At 30.7% G+C, this 22,091-nt stretch overlaps 1 pseudogene; it reads left to right on the forward strand.

The window, feature by feature from the left end:
• The window catches only part of LOC142320400 (general transcription and DNA repair factor IIH helicase/translocase subunit XPB-like), a 46,568-nt pseudogene extending 24,819 nt beyond the window's left edge, over window positions 1-21,749 (forward strand).
• Window positions 21,750-22,091: the final 342 nt, after the last annotated feature.

Consider the following 22,091-nt stretch of genomic DNA (forward strand, 5'->3'; position numbering starts at 1 on the left):
GAGACCATGGATTTCATGCTCAGCAGTAAGGAGAACTGGAGGAAGGTCGCTGATTATATAAAGACAGTACTAAAACAGAAGAATGAAGATGAAAGAAGTATGGGTTTCTAGTATATTAGGTTGGGTGGACAGCCTCAGCGGTGAGAGCCAGCATGCTTAGTTGTGCTGGTTTCAATGATCTGCTGAGGACTCCTTGGGGTGTGCTGTAGGAACAAGAGAGTATTATAAAAAATCCGGAGGTCACATCACGACTTGTAGGTATGATGTGGTTCCATAGAGGACATAATAGAGAATAAAAAATCTCAAAAGAGCCACCGGTAGGCCTGACCTGCCATGCCGGTATATAGCCGGTAGGCGGGGAGGGCCTATTAGAGTAACGGACACTCCCCTGGGTGGCGTAATACCATCAAGTTGGTCCGGCCCAGGGGAGTAGAGAAAAAAAAAGTATCCAACCTTATTTTTTATTGTGGTAACCAGTTTAGCGCAGGAGGTGGACCATTGTGGAATTTGACCTTGACTTATTTGCATATGATTGGTTGTTTTACTGCCCATTACAGTCATTCATTGCATAACAACTGTGGAAGTAAAATGTATGATAGTGCTTGTGTTTCCTTTGCAGTTCAAAATGACTGAACGGATTGAGCAGAGAATCTGCATTGAATTTTGTCAGAAACTTGATGATATGCAAGTAGAGACAATAAGGATGATTCAAACAGCTTTGGGTGATCAGGTATGGGTTTTAAACAAATTAAAGAGTAGTATCAGCATTTCCAAGATGGGCGAACATCTGTTGAAAGTCAAATGTTCTGGCTGATCTTTCATCAGAAAACCGATAAAATCGAGAAAGTTCATTAGATGGTGATGAATGAATGTTGAAATACAATTAGATAGCTTGAAGATGAAGTAGGAATTTCATGTGGCTCAGTGCAATTGATGTTAATGGAAGATCTTAGATGTGACATGTAGCAGCAAAATTTGTCCCTAAACTTCTCGCTTATGAACAAAAGGAAAACTGCAAGTTGCACAAGACAGGATAAATGTATTACAAGCATAGGTCTATGGTAATGACCCTGAAACAAAGTTTCAGGGTCGCAGTCATCTCATTGGAAAGTTTCATGTTCTTTGTGACAAAAGAAAGCCAGGCAATCACGAAGCAATATAAAGGTCATGCTTAGATTTTCTTTTGATTATCAAGGCATGCTTCATCACAAGTATGCTCTTCAAGGACAAAGTGTCAATGAAGAGTACTACATATTTGTTCTTTGTCAGTTAAGATTTGCTGTTTGATGCAAGAGATCACAGTTTTGGGAAAATGGTGATTGGACAATTCTTCATGAAAATTCTCCAGCCCATGCATCACATTTTATTTAGAGATTCTTGGCAAAACAAGGGATTGAACAACTTCAGGCTCCTTCCTCACCAGACACAGCTCCCCTCAATTTTTGGCTGTTTCCTAAGTTTAGAATTCCACTTAAAGAAAAATATTTGAAAACAGAGAAGAGATCAAAAGAAATATGACAAATCATCTTATGGAGTTCACTAAAAATTACTTGGAAAAATGTTGACAACAATGTAAACATTACTGGGCTAAGTGTGCTATATCAGAAGGGGCCTAATTTGAAGGGTACAAGTCATCGAACTAAATATATTTAAGTATTTTTGTTTTTATGAGACAAGGTCCAGATACCTTTGGTCACTTCTTGTATGACCATTTTTTGGGTCTAATGAAAATTGGTTACATTAGACATCTGGTTGCTATACAGCAGTGCTTACTACCTTCTGGGGAGATCATGATAAAGAATTGAAGTGGGGTTTTTAGGATTTACAAATTAAAATCAAAACACCTTACTAAAGTTGTACATTTAATTTGTATGTAAGAATGTATAAAAAAAACTGATTTATTTTTATTGTATTTATAAATTACAGATTTTTTTATTATTAATACATATTAAAGTACTATTATTATATGTTTAAGAAAATAGACAATTTCAATTAGAAAAATAAAAAATGCTTCAGTATTTCAGTTTTTGAGTTAAAAAAAAATAGTTTGATAAATGTGATCTTGACAGTTGAAAATTGTTTTGGGTTTAAAACTATGTATATTCCAAAAACTGTTCACACTTGATTGCATGCTTGTAAAAAAAATGAAGTCAGAATTTTCTGTATCATATTTTGATAAATTTTATTTAGTTCTGAAATACGCTAGAATGAATCAAACTCCCTTTTCTCAAGTGATATCATTCAGAAATAAATTTTTTTATAAATCTGTTCGTTTTATCATGGCCAGTATTAACTTAACATCTCAGTTTTACAGACCATACTATTCAGTGTTTAAAGTGTTCAAAAATATAAAGGAAGGCCAGTCCAAAAAAGAGAGAATTTGACAGTAGTGCAGAGTAACTAGATTGTTCATTTTTCAGGTACTTGAAAAGTCTTGCTCTTAACTGAAAAACTCTTTTCAAGACTTTACCCTTTGAAAGCTGCTTTACTTCTTTTGGGTAACTGGATTTTCGTAGAATCAATCCACATTTTCACAAATTTCATTGAAAATATGAGTTCGCATCATTCCTTTTATTTTTGGTGAAATTAAAATAATCCGTTTCAGATAGCCATGATTTTGATTCAAAACCTACCTACTTTTCATGAAATTTACCTACTTTAATGGTAAATTTTAAAACAGTCTATTTTAGTTAGTAATGATTTTGATGCAAGAAACATCTTGTAATAAAATAGTACAGCCATATAGCAATTTGAACATTATCTCATATAATCTGACAGTGAACTCATCCTTATAATCCTATCATTACCTTGGTGTCTTCAGTATAGTAAAAATTTTTCTCTACTGCGTTGCATAAAACTGTTGAATTGCTTTTTATAGAGGCAATTTTAACTTTTAAAAAATTACCCAATTTGATTTTTTGTCTGGGTGTTTTTTGTATGTTTCATATTTTCTTGTGATAACACTTCTGGACAGACTACATGTGAGATTTATTGAAAATAATAGTAAAAGAAGTTACTGTTTGAAATATTCATCATTATACAATTTGTTATTTTTTTTTTAATCTTGTTACTGAGTAGAAGGTTGTAATATTTAAAAAATTTATTAATCTTTAACAAAATTCATAAAACTAGTTGTTGAATGATATATTTTACTCTTCTATCTGTATTTTTATGCTTTTATGTAGTTCAGTTAATTCCAAAACATTCCAGTATCATCTAGCAGTTAGTAGAAATAGATTTTTGAATGTCAAAAGAAGTCAAAAAAAACGTTTGTATCAGAGAATTATAGTAAATATAATAAGGGAGTTACATAAGCATACTACCTTGTTTGGAATAATGAAGTTGTAAAAAAACAGAGAGACATCATTTTAGATAGGCTAATAGGCTAATTGTCTTGCAATTAGTAATAGGCATGCATGCAATTATTAGTGTGAATGGTACTACTTATTAAGAAGGATGAATTAGCTGAGTATTTTTTTTTTAAATTATCTTTTATGAAAATGTATGTGTAAACTGTACTAGTAGTAAAAGGTACCCCTGACTTGTAGTCTGATGGCTCTAGATTTAACTTATTGTTTAATAATTGTTCAAATGTTGATTGTTTTTTCAACACCAAATGAGTAGTACTATTCCTTTCAAAATCATTGAGCTTAATCTTTGCACCTAACCTTTCCAACATCATAACTACTTTGATTTTTCAAACTTTAATTTTTAAAATTACTTTTACTGTGTTTTCTTAACACACATCAGTATACAGAGTTAATTTTTTTTTTTACTAAAGAAACTTAATTCAAATTCTAATTTGAATTTGGCTTTAGTAACTTTTTTATTACTTCCTTGTATGAAGTAAAGGAATGTTGTGATTGCAAAAAAATTTGGTTTTCAGATTTCAACAGAAATATCCATATTGACCATCCCTAAATCCATTTTGACTAGTTTCAACATGACATTTGTACGTATGTATCTCGCATAACTCAAAAATGATTAATCATAGGATGTTGAAATTTTGGATTTAGGATGTTACTTATTTAGTTGTTCACTTCCCCTTTTGATTGCAATCGACTGGACCAGAAGTGTCCAAAAAAGCCCAAAATCCAAAAAACTGAATTTTGGATTTTTTCTTAAGTACGGTAATACGCTTTCATTGAGAACTTTTCAATGATATGTCATAAATGGTACTTATTTTCATTGGTTCTAGAGTTGTAGCCAAATGAAATTTTAAATAATGAATTATTTGGATTTTACAAGGGACGGCACATCGGTTCAATCTGATGTCATCTTCTTTTTTTACTTTCTTTTTAATTTAAATATATTGATTTATTAACCTCTGATTGTAGAAATGTTTTTACAATAAATAATAATTCAACAGTAGCAATAAAAAAAAAAAATATTAGAAGTTATTAATGAAATAAAATTTTATGTATTTTCATTAAAAAAAAAAAGTGTATATGCAATTAAACAGGTGTACAAGGAAGTCATGTGGTATTATCGTATTTTTTTATTATTAATAAATAAATCAATTCCTAATGTAGTAGAAAATATGATTTTGAATTACTAATTGTGCGATTACAAATTCTTAATACTAAATATTACAGTAAAATGAATTATAAAAAATTCAGCCAAATTAAAAAAAAATTAAAAGCCAATTAAAAGTAAAATCTGAAATCAGTAATTACAAACCTTTCTGTATTCTCTCATTACATTCTATAATTTTTGAAAATAATATATTTGTTGTCTTAATGTATCTTAAATAAGTGTAATGAGTTGAAAAATCCTGTCAAAGGAGTAGAATGGTTTCAAATTTTTGAAGAATGGAAAATCTGAAGACTGTATTGGTCTTGTTTACAGAAAAACTTTTTAATGTGTGTACACTGGAAAAAGAATATTTTCTGTATATTTTGATATTAATAAACTGTTTACTTTTGCATTCTAATGTTAAGAGAGAAATTAAGAGCGATTAAATTGCAGATAATACATGTAAGTTATTTAATTGTTATTTAAGTAACAGGAAACATTGTGTTGAAATTAAGATTAAAAATAAAATCTGGTTACAGATTTTAGCTTTGTTAAAGTGGAATTATACAATCCACTTAGTGCAATTTTCTACTTAATTTGATTTATATAGATAAAGGGGGGATTTATTTAATACCAGGCAGTACTATTATGTATACATCTGTTATATAAAAGGTTTTACCCATTCATTGTAGTGCAAGATAATTTTACTTAGCCGACATCTGTCTGATTAGAGGTGAATTAATATTTAATAAGGAAAAGACATGTTTAATTGAATTTTCAGAATAAATTCACATAACACAGATCAACAGTACTCTAAATGAAAATGTTATACATAATTTTTTTAAGAGTTGTCTCTAGCAAATTAATATTTATCGTGGAAATGACTTGTAAAATATCATCTGCATATATGCTTTAAGAAAATTAAGAGATTGAACGACAAAAAAAATTAAGTATGTCTGTTTATCATGGTTTTATTGTGTTATGAAGTAAATATTAATTTATCTTAAAAGGTCTATTACTTCCTTATGCTATAATAGGAAAACATTCTTTAAATTGTAAAAGTTATTAGATCTGTGTTCTTCTTGGACTTATATAAGCAAGATTTATATCATTAGGTCTAGCAATAGTTCCAAAGTTTATATATAGCAAGGAGATTAAAAAGTAAGAATTTTGTAGGTAAATTTTATACCCACTTATATCTTAATGTAATTTTCCATCATTATAATTCATTTGTTCCAGTACTCTTTAAGCTTCTTGATGTCAGAAGAAAAGTCATTTAGTAGACATATTGACCTGTTCATATATATTGTCAATATTTTTTTATTCAAATCTTATGTACCCCAAAATGTTCTTTAATGGTTAAATTGATTATACCCCACCAACAGTAAATCTAAGTTGGAAGGGAGGTCTGAACATTCTACTTGAGCTGTTGTAGTTTCCATAGTTATCAAGTGGTAATCTGAGGATGAAGATTGTTCTGGAGGAGACAGACAGAAAACAGATGATTTTCAGGCTTCTTTTTGTTTTTCAAATTGCAGAATAGTACTGTGCAGTTGTAGTTCCTTTTTTAAGAAAGTCAAGATAAATTATTTCCTGCAATACCTAAAAGAAAATGTTATTATTTTTTCATTTGAAAATTTGTTATTTCCATGGTAGAGGTGAGCTTGCATATTAGGACTGCATACTTACTCATTTTCACTAGCTTGAGATAGTGCACCTATGTTTCATTTGACTTATTCTTTTGACAACTTAAATCTTTCACCTTTTCATGTTGCTGCAAAGTTGTGTGATTACAACCAATCTTGTTTTCTTTGGATTCAGGCTGCAAATAGGCAGGTGCAAATTCACCTTCAATCACTTTGCTAAATTTGAGGTCTGTTACTATTCACTATCACTATCACTACCACCATGTAAGTTTTTCAGAGATTTCCCTTGCTGATTTTCTCAAATAAGGTTTTCTGTTCAGTCTGTTTTTTATTGTCTTTGATTCTTGGGCGGTGAGCTTGTAATTCATTTTCACTTCTTTCCTGATGATCACAAAATGACTAACATCATTCCTATATTCCGGACTTTCTTCTCAAACTTATGTTTTAGTGTTATATGAATCATATGTAATGATTCCTACATTACAAAATGATTCCTACAAAATTTAGTACATTTTTGTACATTACTATTATTCGTTCAGATATAATGATTAAAACTTATGAAGAGAAGAAAAAGAGTAGTCAACACTATTGATGTCAAGTTCTTATATACAAGTGTTTGTTCTATGACTCGTGTTTACCTTGCATTCATTATAAGAGCAAAGCATGAAAATCCCTGTTTTTATTTGAATCCCTCTTGTACATAAAATTGTTATCTATTTAAATTCATTCACCTTAAGAAAGAATGAAGGTATATTTATAAAATGAAGTTATATTTGATGAAAAATACAAGCAACCAAGATCAATATCCATATTAAAAGTTTAAAATTATTTCCAAACACAATATCACATGCTAAGGTGTAATTAATACAAAACTCTCTAGAATTTTGTATAGTAAAACACTATAGAAATCAAAGATCATTAAATATATTTTTGATTGATAAAAAATTCTATATAATTGATAAATTCCTACATCATAAAATCAGGTTGCTCATATTTAATTATTAAAATATTATACTTAGTATGTGGTGATGGTAGCATTAGTAAAAGTTATACTTTGATAATAGTATTGCATATTAATTCTAAGTTTTTAAGAATTTGTATTCTTGTCCTTATGATTTCTTTTATTAAAAAAAGAATCTTTTAAAAATTCCCGTCAAAAAATACTAATTATTGACTCATTTAATTAGTTTTAATGACTTAGAAATATTTATTCACTGAACTGATTGTTCTCTTAAACCGTAAATTTTTTTTTCTAGATTCTAGAAGTAGGTTATACTTACTTAAAAATATTAATTTAAGTTCAGAAGATTCTTGTACTTAATTTACTAACTACTATGATAATTTCCTTAAGGAAAGAGGTAGTTGTCCCTTCCATTTGAGAATGCTGTGTTGGGAAATTTAGATTAAAAAAAAAATTATAAATTGGACAGTTTGACAAAAATATAAAAGCAAGATTAACTAAACTGTGGATGAGATAGGAGAAATGTGAATGAAAGACACAGAGTGAAATGGTAGTGTATAATTCCTACTGATTTAGGTTACTGCATTAGGAAGGAAAATATATAATTGTATTTGAAATTAAAAGTTTTTTATTACATATTAATAAAAATTAAGTAATTTGTTAGAGGAGAAGAAATAAAAACTTGCCTGGATACAACTTGATAAGAGCTAGATTCTGGTATTTACAAGCAAGGAGGTTTTGGGCCACAACTTTGATTTTTAGACTATGATAAGAAATAATTTTGGATATGGTAGAGATTCTTAGTTTGATTTTCAGTAGGATTAATTAGTTTGTCTTTATTTAAACATTTTTGCGGTTAATAAATGAGGAAAAAGTACTGGATAAAAAAGTTTATTGTATGAGCAGGACTGCTATTGTTTTTCACCATGTTCTAACAATCTCACCCAGTTTCCTTTTTTATCAGACTTATGTATAAGATAGTACTGTATATTCAGGAACTTTGATATAAAATTAGTTAGAATTTGCCTAACTATAAAAATGTTAAACTAAAAATGCTTAAACAAATATAAGTGCTGAAAATAAATGATACATAATTCTTATTACACTTTATAAATAATAAATTATCAAAAGGTAATGTCAGGGATTTTGAGTTTCTTAACCTTAAAGAATGTATTATTAGTAATCAGGTTTATCATGTATTCTTTACAGAATCCATCTAGATCTGTTTAACTTATTTTAGACATTAACTGATTTTTGTTTTAATAGTGAAAGAAAATGCTAATAGCAAAAATATTTTCTTTTTACAGAGGTACATACTATTCCTGCTAAAATGTTTCGACGTGTATTAACCATAGTTCAGTCGCATTGTAAATTGGGTTTAACTGCAACTTTGTTACGAGAAGATGACAAAATTGCAGATCTTAATTTCCTGATCGGTCCAAAATTATATGAAGCTAATTGGTTAGAATTACAAAAGAGAGGTTATATTGCACGTGTTCAGTGTGCTGAAGTTTGGTGTCCAATGACACCAGAATTCTATCGTGAATATCTTGTTTGCAGAACAAGTAAAAAATTGGTGAGTATTTTTCTTTCTTAATTTTAAAATACTTTATGATAATTCTTTCTGTACAGAAACTTCACTTTTATTTGATTATTTATCCATTCTACAACTAAATATTACTTGTAAATAACTAAACAATATACAAAGTATATTTTAAAAAAGTGTTGATTGAATTGTTCCATTGCAGCACTGTGGCTAATGTTTGTACTGATTTTCCACTATTAGAAAGCTAAAGATGCCATACATGAGAAAGTATTTGTTGGTATGTATATGTGTGTGCTTATGCATGCATTCTGTATTTAAAAGTGTTGGAACAGTGTGCCAACTGTGAAAAACAGCTTTATTTATACCGTGTTTTGAATCCAAAGATTACGATACGTATAGATCTAGATGTTCAGTGAAAATACCGTTCGTGAGGAGGATAGGAGGTGAATTGTAGTTTGATAAAGTGCATGATAACTTGCTGGTGGCTGTTTGTGGTCATTAATGATTTGATGCATGTAGTGGACTTTACAAGTAATAATAATTGTGATTCTTACAGCTCTTTACTTCTTTTCATAAAAGTTTACATAATTTCTCTGTGAAATTGCCCCAATACATCTAGGTTATTCGAACTGTCAACCAGTGTTAATCACTGAATGCTGAAGGCATCTTTTGAGGGAAAATAAAGTGAGCTGGCAATGTTTTGATCTTTCTCATGTGGCTAGAGGACACAAGATGGTGGTTTCTTGAAGAAGTTGTCTTTGGAGACAGGATGTGATCTGACATTGTAGCACCATTATATTTTGAAATGAAGGGGTTCAAATTAAAAGAGGCACTGTCAGTTACTTTAATTTTTAAGTAATAGTTTATTTGTAAACACTTAACATAATAATTTACAGGTGTTGAAAATGATATCCATCCACTTTTAAACAGTTATCAACATGTTTGACTATGTTGGCTACTCTTGTTAGCAGTACCCTGTCTATTTACTGTTTGTCTTCAATTTTTTGCAGGGTGTGTGGATTGCTGCTGTAAACAATTTCTCTTAAGTATCCCCATAGAAAGAAGTCTGAACTAGTCAGATCAGGAAATCTCGGTGGCCACAATTATTTAGAAATGATTCTTCCACCAAAAAAAAGCTGTGCGTCTCCATAGTAGAGCGAGTTATATGGCAAATGGCACTGTCCTGTTGCAACAAGCAGTAGTCATGCTCATCCTCTTGCAGTGAGGTTATGAGCTTGGATAATTTCTTGCTAACGGCAGCATCCATAGTTTTGCAAAAAACAAGGGTACTATTATTCCTTGCCTTGAAACTACACACCATAATGCCTATTTTTTGTGGGTGTAGGTGAGATTCAAAGAAAATGTGTGGGTTTTCAGTATTCCAATTCTGGTAGTTCTGACCCATCAAGCTGAAACCAAACTTTGTCTTTGAAAAACACTTGATCGAAAATGCCAATGCTGCCTCTAATGAAGTTCTTGAAGCATTGACATTTGTGAACCTTTTAGGATAATCAGCATTAGTTAGCCGATAGAAAACCTGCATTCAATACAGATAATACTTCAGCATTCTCCTTATGCAGTGTGGGCTGATCTTAGTAAAATGTTCTTTTTCCAGCTTAGTCTTTGCAAAGATCTATGAATACTTATAGCTGCTGCTTTAATGTCCTGTATGACCTGCATTCTCATAATAGGAAAACAAAATGTTCAGGCTATTTCAGCCTATAACTTCATTTGCACAGTTTTTGGGACAGAAAAGATTTCTAGTTGAATTTGTGCTTCAAGGTACAAATGTAAACGTAGCTTCCTATTGTGAGATTAACACTGTGACACGTGATCCATATTGAAAGGTGTTAGTGCTTTCTTGTAAAGTTGTATTGCTTCTTTAAAATCCTAAGCTTAATACTGCTTTTCAAATTCTATTCTTCAAATCTTATCTGAATGGGATGCCTTCAAATGTTCTTTTTCTTAGAAGAAATGGAACGTAATTCAACCTACATTTAGCTGTTAGAATAATTTTCATGTGTTCCTGCATCTGAAAATGTTTATTTCTGATGAACATTTCAATAATGATACTTATGTCAAAAAAGGAGTATTAACAGCCTGCTTCATTTTACAACTTAGGAATGGAATAAGAATGTGTCCTTAGATGTCCCCAAATCGTGATGGCGAATTGTATTTCTCTCTATCCAATCTCCTTTTTCAGTTGTGGAGGTTGAAGTTGTACCTCCTGACATCAATGGTACTGGCTCAGTTGGTGACGAATTTTGCATTTTGGAATGCAGTCTCTTTAACACTTCTCGGGTATGGAGCATCCTAAAACAAATAAAACTAATAATCAATGAAGTATTATTTTTCATGTTATACAGTGACATAAGTTTTTGTACTCTCGGCCACCATGAAACGGTAAAATAAAATAAAATAATTTGAATCAAGTACATAAAAAATATTTGATAATATGATAATGTGTAATTAGAAATGAGCTATAAAAAATTTAACTGAAGGGGATTTTTTTTGAGATTTAATTGGTTTATTGCGTTTCAATTTTCTAAATTTTATATATACAGTGAAACCTCTTCTAAACAGACCTTGAACAAGACTGAAACCTTCCCATTTTGGAAAATAATATTGTTCCCATTTAAAAAGTGGAAAAATCAATGTAAATCATCCTGTATAATTTAGAACCTCCACAATGTGGAAACTAAAAGTTAGGCACCCTGTGTAACAAGGAAAGTATATTGTAAAACTATGGATATTAAGAAAGGAAAATTAATTATTTATCAGAATTTTTAGAAGGTGATTAAAAATGATAGTAACCTATAAGGAAGCTGTGACAGATGTATGTGAATTGGCGATTGAACACGTGAGCCGAGAACAGCTATAGTGACACCATACACATTCTACAAAAATAATGTCACTGTTTACTTACTGCATGACAATTTTTCTATGCTTCTTTTCTGTCAGTACTGCAGTCGGGTTTACTTGGTTGTAAACTATTCATGTATGTCAAGTTACCCAACGCTCATGTTAAATTTTTACTATGTAACAATTAATGTGTTTGTGGTTTATTGTATTCTTGTGTATTGCGTCTGTATCTTATTGTGTATACATATCAGTTTATCATAATTTTATGATTTGTTTTTGTTTTAAAATTCACCAAAATATCTTGTAGTAATACTGCTTTAACACTAAATGAAAAATTTAAAGTTATTGAACTAAATAATGAAGATAAATTGACTGTACATCAGTTAATGGATAAACTTAAGTGTGGAAAAACTCTGATTTACAGTACTTTAAAAAATGGGGAAAATTATGGACGAATGGGTTTCTGCACCAGTTTTTTTAAGCGTTAAGCAAACTTTTATGCAGGTTCTTTGCTCTTTAAAATCTGCCATTTAGAATTTCACTGAAGCAGTAAAACACAACATTACACAACCGCAGGAAAGTCAACAATGCAGCCTCTCACCATCACAGCTGTTGGAACACCGATTCACAAAGAGTAGGTTAGCCACATGTAGCGGCAGCAGGTTGTACCAGCAATGGTTTACGCGCGAAATTCAAATTCCCCGAACTTTTGAAACTTTTGTTTTAAAACTGTAGCGGTCTATGCGCTAAGGAAACCTTATGAAATGACTAAGCGAGTGCCAACCTTGTAAAAATGACTGCATGTGAATGAAAAAAATAATATGTGCACATAAAAAAGGGACAATGATGGTAGTCCACAGTCACCCGGTGAAGTCAGTGTAGATGACGGCCGTAGTCCACAGCTCATAATGTGTTCTAATATCTATATACAGACATATCATACGACGTCTCATTTTTGAGTAACTGTTAACCTGTTTTGAATTAAATCTGGAATAAACCTGTAAACCTGTTTTTGTTTACCTGGAATTGTTTGCACCTGTTTTTACTGGGAGTTCCCACCGCATTCTATGAGCCTTTAAAGACTCTGTTATGTTTCTTTAAAGTTTAGTTTGAATTCTGTCTTGCGTAGTCAAGTGTCTTTAAATGATTTTGTTATATTTTTATATAAAGTGGTAAGTTCTAGTCATCGATGTTGTAAAAATCCAACGGATAAGTTTTGTTATATTTGCGGAAGATTTACTTTAATGTCAAAGACTAGATCTATATCTCAGGAAATCAAAAAAAAACTACTTTTTATATTTTAAGTGCCAAAGTGTAGTTGAAGATAAATGTGCTCCTCATGTTTGCTGTACGAGTTGTCACGTAAATCTAGTGCAGTGAATGCATGTTTCTGCCATTTGCTGTTCCTATGGTGCGGAGAGAACCTTCTGACCGTATAAGTGATTACTACTTCTGCATTACTAAAATAGTGGGGTATTCCAAAAAGCAAAATGGCAAAGTTGAGCATCCAAATTTTTCTTCAACACTAAGGCCCATTCCTTACAGCCAGGAATTACCAGTACCAATTACACTTTTAAATTTAGAAGTTATGTTTCCTGATGATTCTTATTCTTCATCGGCTTGTGATTCACAACTTCCTGAGATCACTAGTTGCGGCCTGCGTTTTTACAACCATCAGCGGGCCTCATTTAATAACTCAAAATAAATGATTTGGTAAGTAATTTTGGCGTGTCAAAACGAAATGCTGAACTTCTTGGTACCAGACTTCTTCAACACTGGAACCTGTTAGATAAAAATGTAACATTTCACTTTATCAAAAAATGAATATAACATTTCCAAGTCTTTATAAAGTGAAGGTATGCTATGCGTCTCTTATGATATTGATTTAATGAATGAGCTTAATATGGAACATATACCTTCAAAGTGGCATATTTTCATAGATTTAACTAAATGCGGCTTAAAAACAGTTTTGCTTCATAATATAAATGAAAAATCATCTATTCTTAAAAGAACTCCTTTCCTAGTTAAGCGATCCCTTTTTAAAGAAAAATTAAATTACAAAGAATTAGCAACTTAGAACTATTTTATAAGTATAGTAAATGGATTTTTGAGTAATAAGAAAGATGAAAATTATTAAACCCTCGTAGATGAACTCATGAAAGTCTATGAAATACTATGATTTCGAATGTCCTCATGCATTCTACTTTTCTGCACTCTTTCTGGAAAGTTTGGGTACAGTAAGTGATGAACAGACAGATTTCACCAGGCCGATGTAAACACAATGCCAGAGATGCTGGTACGACACATCTACGATGGGCGACTGCTGCTGTTTTTTTAAAAAGAGAAGATTTTACTGAACATCAGGTAAAAAAGTGAAATATTTTGTTACTCTATGGTACCCTTTTGTAACATTTTATATATTTAATTACATTTGGTCCTTAATAAAACATCTTTAATTAGATTTAACGTGTTTTAGGTGTAAATATATTTTTTATTCAATATTCATTACATCCCAAAAACATGTCTTTTGTTTTTAGTCAAACCCCCAATCTCTGTAACAAAAAAAGTGTATGTGTTGCAATATTTTCAAATATAGGGCCTCAAAATACAGCTATTTTCATCAGCGTTCTTAAAAAAAGTTTAAATTTGTTGACCGTTGTCGGTTCATTGAATTTTTTCATTCGGCGAATATTACTGAACCGATTTCAATGAACCATTTTTCTTTCTTTTTGTTTTTTATAGGAAAACTTATAGGCAACAAAAAACCCACAAGCTGAACTTTAAGCAGGATCTAGAGCTGCAGACACTGAAGATCAAACAAATGAGCGTTGAAGGGATCTAGTTACTTGTCAAGTACACCTGTGTAGTTGTTAGTAAGTAATAAAAATTATAATAATCTGAATTTTTTTTTTTTTACTTCCAGTTGCTGTACGTTATGAACCCAAATAAATTTAGAGCTACTCAGTTCCTTATTCGTTATCATGAACGCAGAGGTGATAAAACTATTGTATTTTCTGATAATGTATTTGCATTAAAACATTATGCTCTAAAGATGGGTAAACCGTTCATTTATGGACCTACATCACAGGTAATATTTGCAGAAAAAATTTATTTTTCATTTATTCTTAATGAAAATATTTAGTTTCCAGACCTACAGATATGTCTTAGTATTAATGAAATTTTCTGTTTTTTTTTTTTTTATTATTTTTTAATTTAATAGAGTCCTTGTTAATTTGCCGTCAAACACAGAAGGTGTGTTGAAGTGTGTATTAGTGCCTTTAAATTTCACTAAAAATATGATGAATTAATAATTGAATAAATCGTAAAAAAATATTAACAGAAATAATTAAAATTAATTTAAGGTAATTTAATAAAGAAACAAATAAAAAAATTAATATTAGTGGATAATTTTCAAGCAAGATTAAATTTAATCACTGAATGTTCTATTAGGAAGTAATTCAAAAGCGATACTGCAATAAAGAAGAAAAAACATCAATAATAGTTTTTAAATTTATATGAATGAATAGGACACTTGTGTCCTATTTAAAGTACTGCTTACATTGTAATTTGAAGAAAGAATTGTTGATTTAACTTTAAAAAATAATTTCTCTGATGATATATGATCTTAGAGCATTCCGCTGTTTAAAAGCATGGATTTCTTTATTTGTGCATAGTAAAAATTTATTTACTCTTAATTTAGTAAAAATTGACAGATGAAAGCAAAACAGTTTACAAGTATATTTTTTGTTAATTTTTATTTACTTAGTCGAATTCTCTTTTATCCAGTGGGTATCAAGGAAGAAAGAGCTCTTCACTTCCATTTGTCAGCTATTTTATGTTATTAAAATTTCTACCTCTTGCCTGAACCCATTGTATGCATGCAGCCTATCTCTCAATGAATTTCTGTTCTTCCTATGGATCTCCATCGAGTCCTGGCCTCCCACACCTGCTTAAGCAATCTATTTTCATCCATTCTTATTAAATGTCCCAGACACCTAAGTTATGATTCCATATTCTTGACCTTCAGAACATTCCTTTTAAATATTTCTGTAGTCTGTCCCTTCTTGTGTTTTCTAGGATCCTTTGTAAGCCTCATTTCCTACACTTGCATCCGCTTTTGTGCTTCTCAGCCAAAATCTGTGACTCACAACCATATGTAAGAGTTGTTAGAAAATTTGATTTATAGATTGTCACCTTTGTATCATGTTTGATTTCCTTCTGAAAAATAAAACTTTAGTTCAAAGCATAATAAAGCCTGCCAGCAAACACAATTTTAGATTCATTAATAGGCTTTAATCTCCAATTTCTACAAAATATTGCTTTGTTCTTCGCCTAAAACTTTTCATTACATCATCTAAAAATTTGACAAACAGGAAAGGCGATAAATATCCCCCTGTCAAACTTGCGCTATAGTAATAAATTCCTCTGATAATGCATTTGCCCTTGCATAATTCCTGCAGTTTGTATAAAGACTCTGCACAGCTTGCATAACATTTTCATCAATACCTCATACTCTTAGTACTCAATAGAGTTTGCCTTGTTTCGTAGATATCTTCTGCCACCTTTGAAACTAATTATTTGTACCACAGTAATTTCTTATTTTTTATTTGTGCTTTAAGTTCACTAAACTGCTCTCTTCTCTGGTGTTTCCATTTTAGCTCTTTCATAGGCTTTTCCGTAGCTATTGATATACAAATTTAAAATTCTGCCCATGTGTCCAGTGATTTTAAGTTTTAAAACCTGACTGCATCTATTTCCTTCCCTGAAAAGGTGCTGAACCTCCAGGTTCCTCAGTTTATAGTTTTTTATTTTGTATGTAGCTTTTCTCTCAGTTTTCTTATCTTTATGAAAAGGTTTACATTATTCATACATCTTTATGAATTGCTGATCATTACCAAGAGATGGTGATCATTATCAATGTTTGGGCCTCTCTTCACTCTCATAACCTGGACCTCTGCATAAGCTCCCTTTCTGCAATTATGTAATCAATAATAAATTTTTCATTCCTAGATGACGCCACTTGAGTAAAATGATGGATGCAGAAATGTAGTGTTTGTGGTGGCAAAGTCATTAGCAATCAAAATCTCAGTAGTTTTTAACCACTTTCATTTAACTCGCTCTCAATTTGGTCAAATTACATTTTCCCATTCCATTACCCACAAGAGCTTTTAAATTACCCAATATCATTACTTCTCCCTTCACCTCATCAACAGTTTTCTGGAAAGTCATAGAAGGTATCCTTGTTATTAACCCTTTTATCTTCATATGGATCATATACAGCTATTATAGATACAAGTCTTTCTGCAGCCATTACATCCACAACCATGATATGCTCATTTAGAAACTTCCATCCTTTATATTCTCTTTTTCCTTATGAATATAATATATCCCACTCCAGCTCCAGCTCTCTGCGACAACTCCACTCCACAATAGATCAGTGTATATCTATCTCACAACCTTGACCCTTCTTTGTTGTTTTTGTCAGAGCTAAGTATTTAAACTTGGTAAGTTTCGGTTCATCAACCAGTTCCCGTTTCTTACCAAAAAATCTTTTATTTTGATTCATTTCCATATTTACACTTGAATTTCAGTCAAGTTTGCTCTTTATTTTTGCTTTTGATAATTATAGTTTCAGCTGTGTAGGCTATCAGTCTACAGCATCTGATCATGATGGAGGGACTGCCTCCTTTAGGCAGTCATGCTAACCATAATAGTAAAACATTGCTTCAGCAGTCAGATCTGTGACTTCACTTACTTCCTGAGGTGAGAATTGACCTCCGTTAGGTTGCAGTGCTACAGTGAGGAAGGACTCCTCAGTTCCCAACATATATTCACCGCTTGCTGATTCACCTTCCTGTTGGGGTTGTATACCCAAACCTTCTAGTGAGTTCTCAGCTTAACAAGGGCATCATGTATAGGTCATTTTTGGAGTTGGAGTGACGAGTATATGAGAATGCTCTCGTCTGAATTTTTATATTGCACATCACTCCTGTTTGACAGAACTGAAGCTTTCTCCAGGTAAGCTCCTGGAGCCCTATTAATTTTTACTTGTCTGTATTATTTATAATGAGACATGAAATTACTTTAATTGTGTTTACCTTTTATTTTATGTAGACTGAAAGAATACAAATTTTTCAAAACTTTAAATTCAATCCAAAAGTTAACACAATATTTGTAAGTAAAGTTGCTGATACTTCATTTGATTTACCTGAAGCAAATGTTCTAATTCAAATTTCTTCTCATGGTGGATCTAGAAGACAAGAAGCACAGCGATCGGGTCGTATTCTTCGAGCTAAGAAAGGTTTGTTTTTTATATATATGTAGAGTTAAACCCATAACTTACTGCATAGAATCCTATGTAGTACATGTTATATTTATTACAAATAAATTTTATTTTTATTACTATCATTATTTTTGAGATTTTCAGACTTCATTATCATTCAGGTCCACAATATAGATTTTCAGATAGGTTTTTAATTTTATTAATATATGTTATAATTTATATGTTATAGGTATATTATGCATTTATTTAACAGGCTGGAAGTAAATAAAAATATTTTTTTATTTGTAATTCTTTCCATGCATCTATAAATATATTATACCTTTATTTTTGTTAAGCTTTTTTTTCATGATTTAATTCACCATGTAAGTTTGAAGTTTATGCTTGGGAATATGAAAAATAAAGTTTGTAGTGTGTGAAAAATTCCAAGCCTGACCAAGATTTGAACCCAGAAACTTCTAAATAAATGCATAATGCTACCACATCACCTTAGAGGTTAGTACTTTGTATGAGGCAGTATCACTGTAATATTTTACACTTGAATTAAAATATTACTTTAATATTAAAATATTATTTTGTCTAAAATAAAAAAAAATATGTAAACCTTAAGTATAAAAAAATTCAGATAGAATAAGGTTTAACTAGCCGTCATAAAGTGCTAAGTTTTTTGTTTTAATAAAAATTATTTATAATTTATAACAGTTTTATGTTTATACAAGCATTTTAAATTACTAATTAATTTTAAAATATTTGTATTTGAATCATTGAATCCACTTAGTTGTAAAATAAAGGAAATGTCCTCTTACTTACAATACTGGAATTTTTCAATGAAATTAATTTTTGGAAGTAGATAATTTGTTTCTAAAACTGAATTAAATAATTTTTCAGCGTTTAAAGAACATTGAAAGTTTATTAGTTCATTAAAAGTCTTATATATAATTGAATTTATATGTATTAATATTTATAATACGTGTTTTTTTTCAACATCTGATGGGCTATAAAAAAAAGATGTGTTGACATAACAAAATGATTTTATTACTAAAAGTTCTGTAGTATCCAACTTATTTTTCTATGTAATCACCAAAATGAATGAGGCATTTGTCGTATCATGACACTAGCTTTCCGATGCCCTCTTCAAAAACATTTGCCACCAGTGAGGTAAGGTATGTTTTGACAGCCTCCTGAAGATCGTTTGAGAAGATCTTGTTGGCACAGTGCAATTGTGGATCAAAACCATGCCAAATTAGAGCATACCTCTTGATTTGTTCTGGATCGCTCTGCGGAGATGACGTAAAGATTCACAATAAACTTCCTTGGTTATTGTTGTTTTCTGCTCCATAAAGTCCACCAACAAGACATCTTTATGATCCCAAAAATCTAAAGCCATTGTTTTCCTGCTGCTCAGTGTCTTTTCAAACTTTTTCGTCTTGTTTGGAGAAGAAGTGTGCATCCATTGCTTAGGCTGTTCTTTGGTTTCCGGATTGTCCTACTGGATCCAAGTCTTATCGCACTAATGATAGACTCTAAAAACTCTTCCCCTGATTATCATAATGCATGAGAAACGTTAAGGCTGATGCCATTTGCTGCTCTTTGTGATCATCAGTCAACATTTTTGGGACCTAATGTACACGTAGTTTCTGGTATCCCAGGTCTTTGGGCACAATTGTGTACAGAGAAGACCTTGAAATTTCTGCAGAAAGTTGACAATTCCGTTTGTCACAGACAAAATCATCAACATGCTCAACCAGGCATAAAGTAGCGACAGACTTGAGTCCTTGTCCACCATCATGGACGTCCGTTTGCCCATCTTTAAATTTCCTATACCATTCCCGTACGCTATCATCACTTATAAAGTTTTTACCATACACTAGGCTCATACAGAATACGTATCATACTTGGTGGGAGCATTGATTTTTGCAGCCATACATATTCAATTGCACATAGCTTGGCTCGGTCTGATGCAATGGAACCAGGAATGGCAGAAGTTGTGTGGGGGAGGGGGTGGCGCAATCACATGACATGCAGACTTGCCTCCCACTTACCTTTTGTTTACTTAGGTGCATGATTGGAGGTTGGGAAAAAAAAGCCCTCACATTAATAATGCAGTCAACACGATAAAGCTTGTTATCTTCACTGCTCATTGAAATAAAATCTCCTCACAATAGTTGTCCATTGTTTATTTTAAAATTTATATGTAATATATTTTTGTAACCTCTTATGTCATCAATATTTATAATACGTGTCTAAAATATTATCTATTTTTAGAATTTTTGTTCTTTTATGATTTTTGTATTTGTTTAATTTTAGGCTTAGCTATATTAAGTTTTATTTTTATTTTTTATCTTGCATATCCTCATACAGAACATTAAATTTATGGAGAGAAATAATAGAACTGTTATAAAATGTAATCTAGAGAAATGTGAAGTGATAACACAAATTAGGAAGAGGATCTATCCACAAGTGGAGTGATGGTTGCAATATATTAACCAAAACTGTTTACCTTTCATTACAAGCTAATATTTACAAAATTTTATGTAGTTGAAGATTCAGTGTATAAATAAGTATGTTTGATAAATTATTAGTTCTCTAATCTTTAAAAATATTTTTATGTAGGTGCATTAGCCGAAGAGTACAATGCATTCTTTTATACCTTAGTTTCTCAAGATACAATGGAAATGAGTTATTCTCGAAAAAGGCAACGGTTTCTTGTTAATCAAGGTTATTCGTACAAAGTTATTACAAAATTGGTTGGAATGGATGAGGTATGTATTAATTCTTTGATAAAATTTCTAATTATTTTTCATGTACTTAAGTATAATTTTGTATTAGTTTTCATTATTGTTAAAAAATGACTGTTCTTGGTAAAATTATGACTATCTTATTTATAAGTAAAGAATGTTTGGTTATAAAACTATATAAGTATATACTAACTACTACAAATGTATGGTTACAATGTTTTAATATTTTAATTCATTTAACATTCATTTTTCTATTGCATAATATCTTAATCTTCATTTCTATAATGGTGTTGACATAATATAGTAAAGATTGATGGTAATTTGGTATTTTTTTCTCTTGTTTGGTTTTTGCTATACTACTTGTGGTCACCTTTTTATGTTTATGATGTAATTTTGCTGTTAAAATTTGGAAATATTTTTCTGTGTACTTCAATGGTTTTAAATATAGATAACCAAATAAAATAAATTAAAAATATTCCAATTTATTTAAAAATAGTTTTAATATTTTGATTTTTACGTCTGTATTCAGGAACCAGATATGCTTTATAAAACAAGAGAAGAGCAGGGACAGTTATTACAGCAAGTGCTAGCTGCTAGTGAAATGGATGCAGATGAGGAAAGGGTTCCTGGTGAAGGCTTACGTGCTACCAGCAGTACATCTCGATGTAGTGGTAACATGAGTTCGTTATCTGGAGCTGATGATGCTGTGTACCTTGAATATAAACGACCGACTGTTAAACATCCCTTGTTTAAGAAATTTCGTGGATAAAATGTTTTTCATAACTATTTATTTTTATGAAGGGCCAAAAGTTATTTAAAATTGATTATTAGTAAGAGAATTCTTTTGTTACATTAACAACTTGTGCTTAAAATCTTTTGTAAAAAAATTTGTATGCGCGTTGTAAAAATACTGTATAAAAATATTGCTATTTTTGCAGAGGAAATATTAGGCATAATTTTGTTAGTTTTATTGATGATATTTGTATTGTTTTGTAAAAGATTTTGTTGCTTTGGCATTATAATTTATAAAACAAAAACCATTAATCAGATTTCTTATTTTAGTTTTTTTTTACAAATTTTTTTGTGAAATTCCTATTTTATAATGGTTGAGATCTGATATAATAATAATGATATTCTTTATTTAATAATAAATATTTCATTGGAATAAAAAGAACCAAAATTATGTACGATATATCAACATACCAGCATCATACATGAATGCATCTACCAATATGATGGTAGTAACATGCCCTGTTACAGCTGTAAAAAAAGCAATAAAATAAAATCACAATACAAACATTAGGTATAAGTTGCAGAAATACATAGTAAGGTTAAAAGATCACAATATATTATAAATTTGTAAGTCTATATTACATAAAAAAAATTATTAAGATCATAGAATTAGTTGTTTTTTAGTCCATGTATTTTATCTGAAACTGCCATTAACTTTTGATCAGGTGTTTACGATATTCACTTGCTATATATAAATATGTATTTATTATATATATGTTATATTAGTATAACATTGAAATTGGGTGATGTG

Source organism: Lycorma delicatula, chromosome 2 (genome assembly GCF_047948215.1).
Source record: "Lycorma delicatula isolate Av1 chromosome 2, ASM4794821v1, whole genome shotgun sequence".
Classification (NCBI taxonomy): Eukaryota; Metazoa; Arthropoda; class Insecta; order Hemiptera; family Fulgoridae; genus Lycorma; species Lycorma delicatula.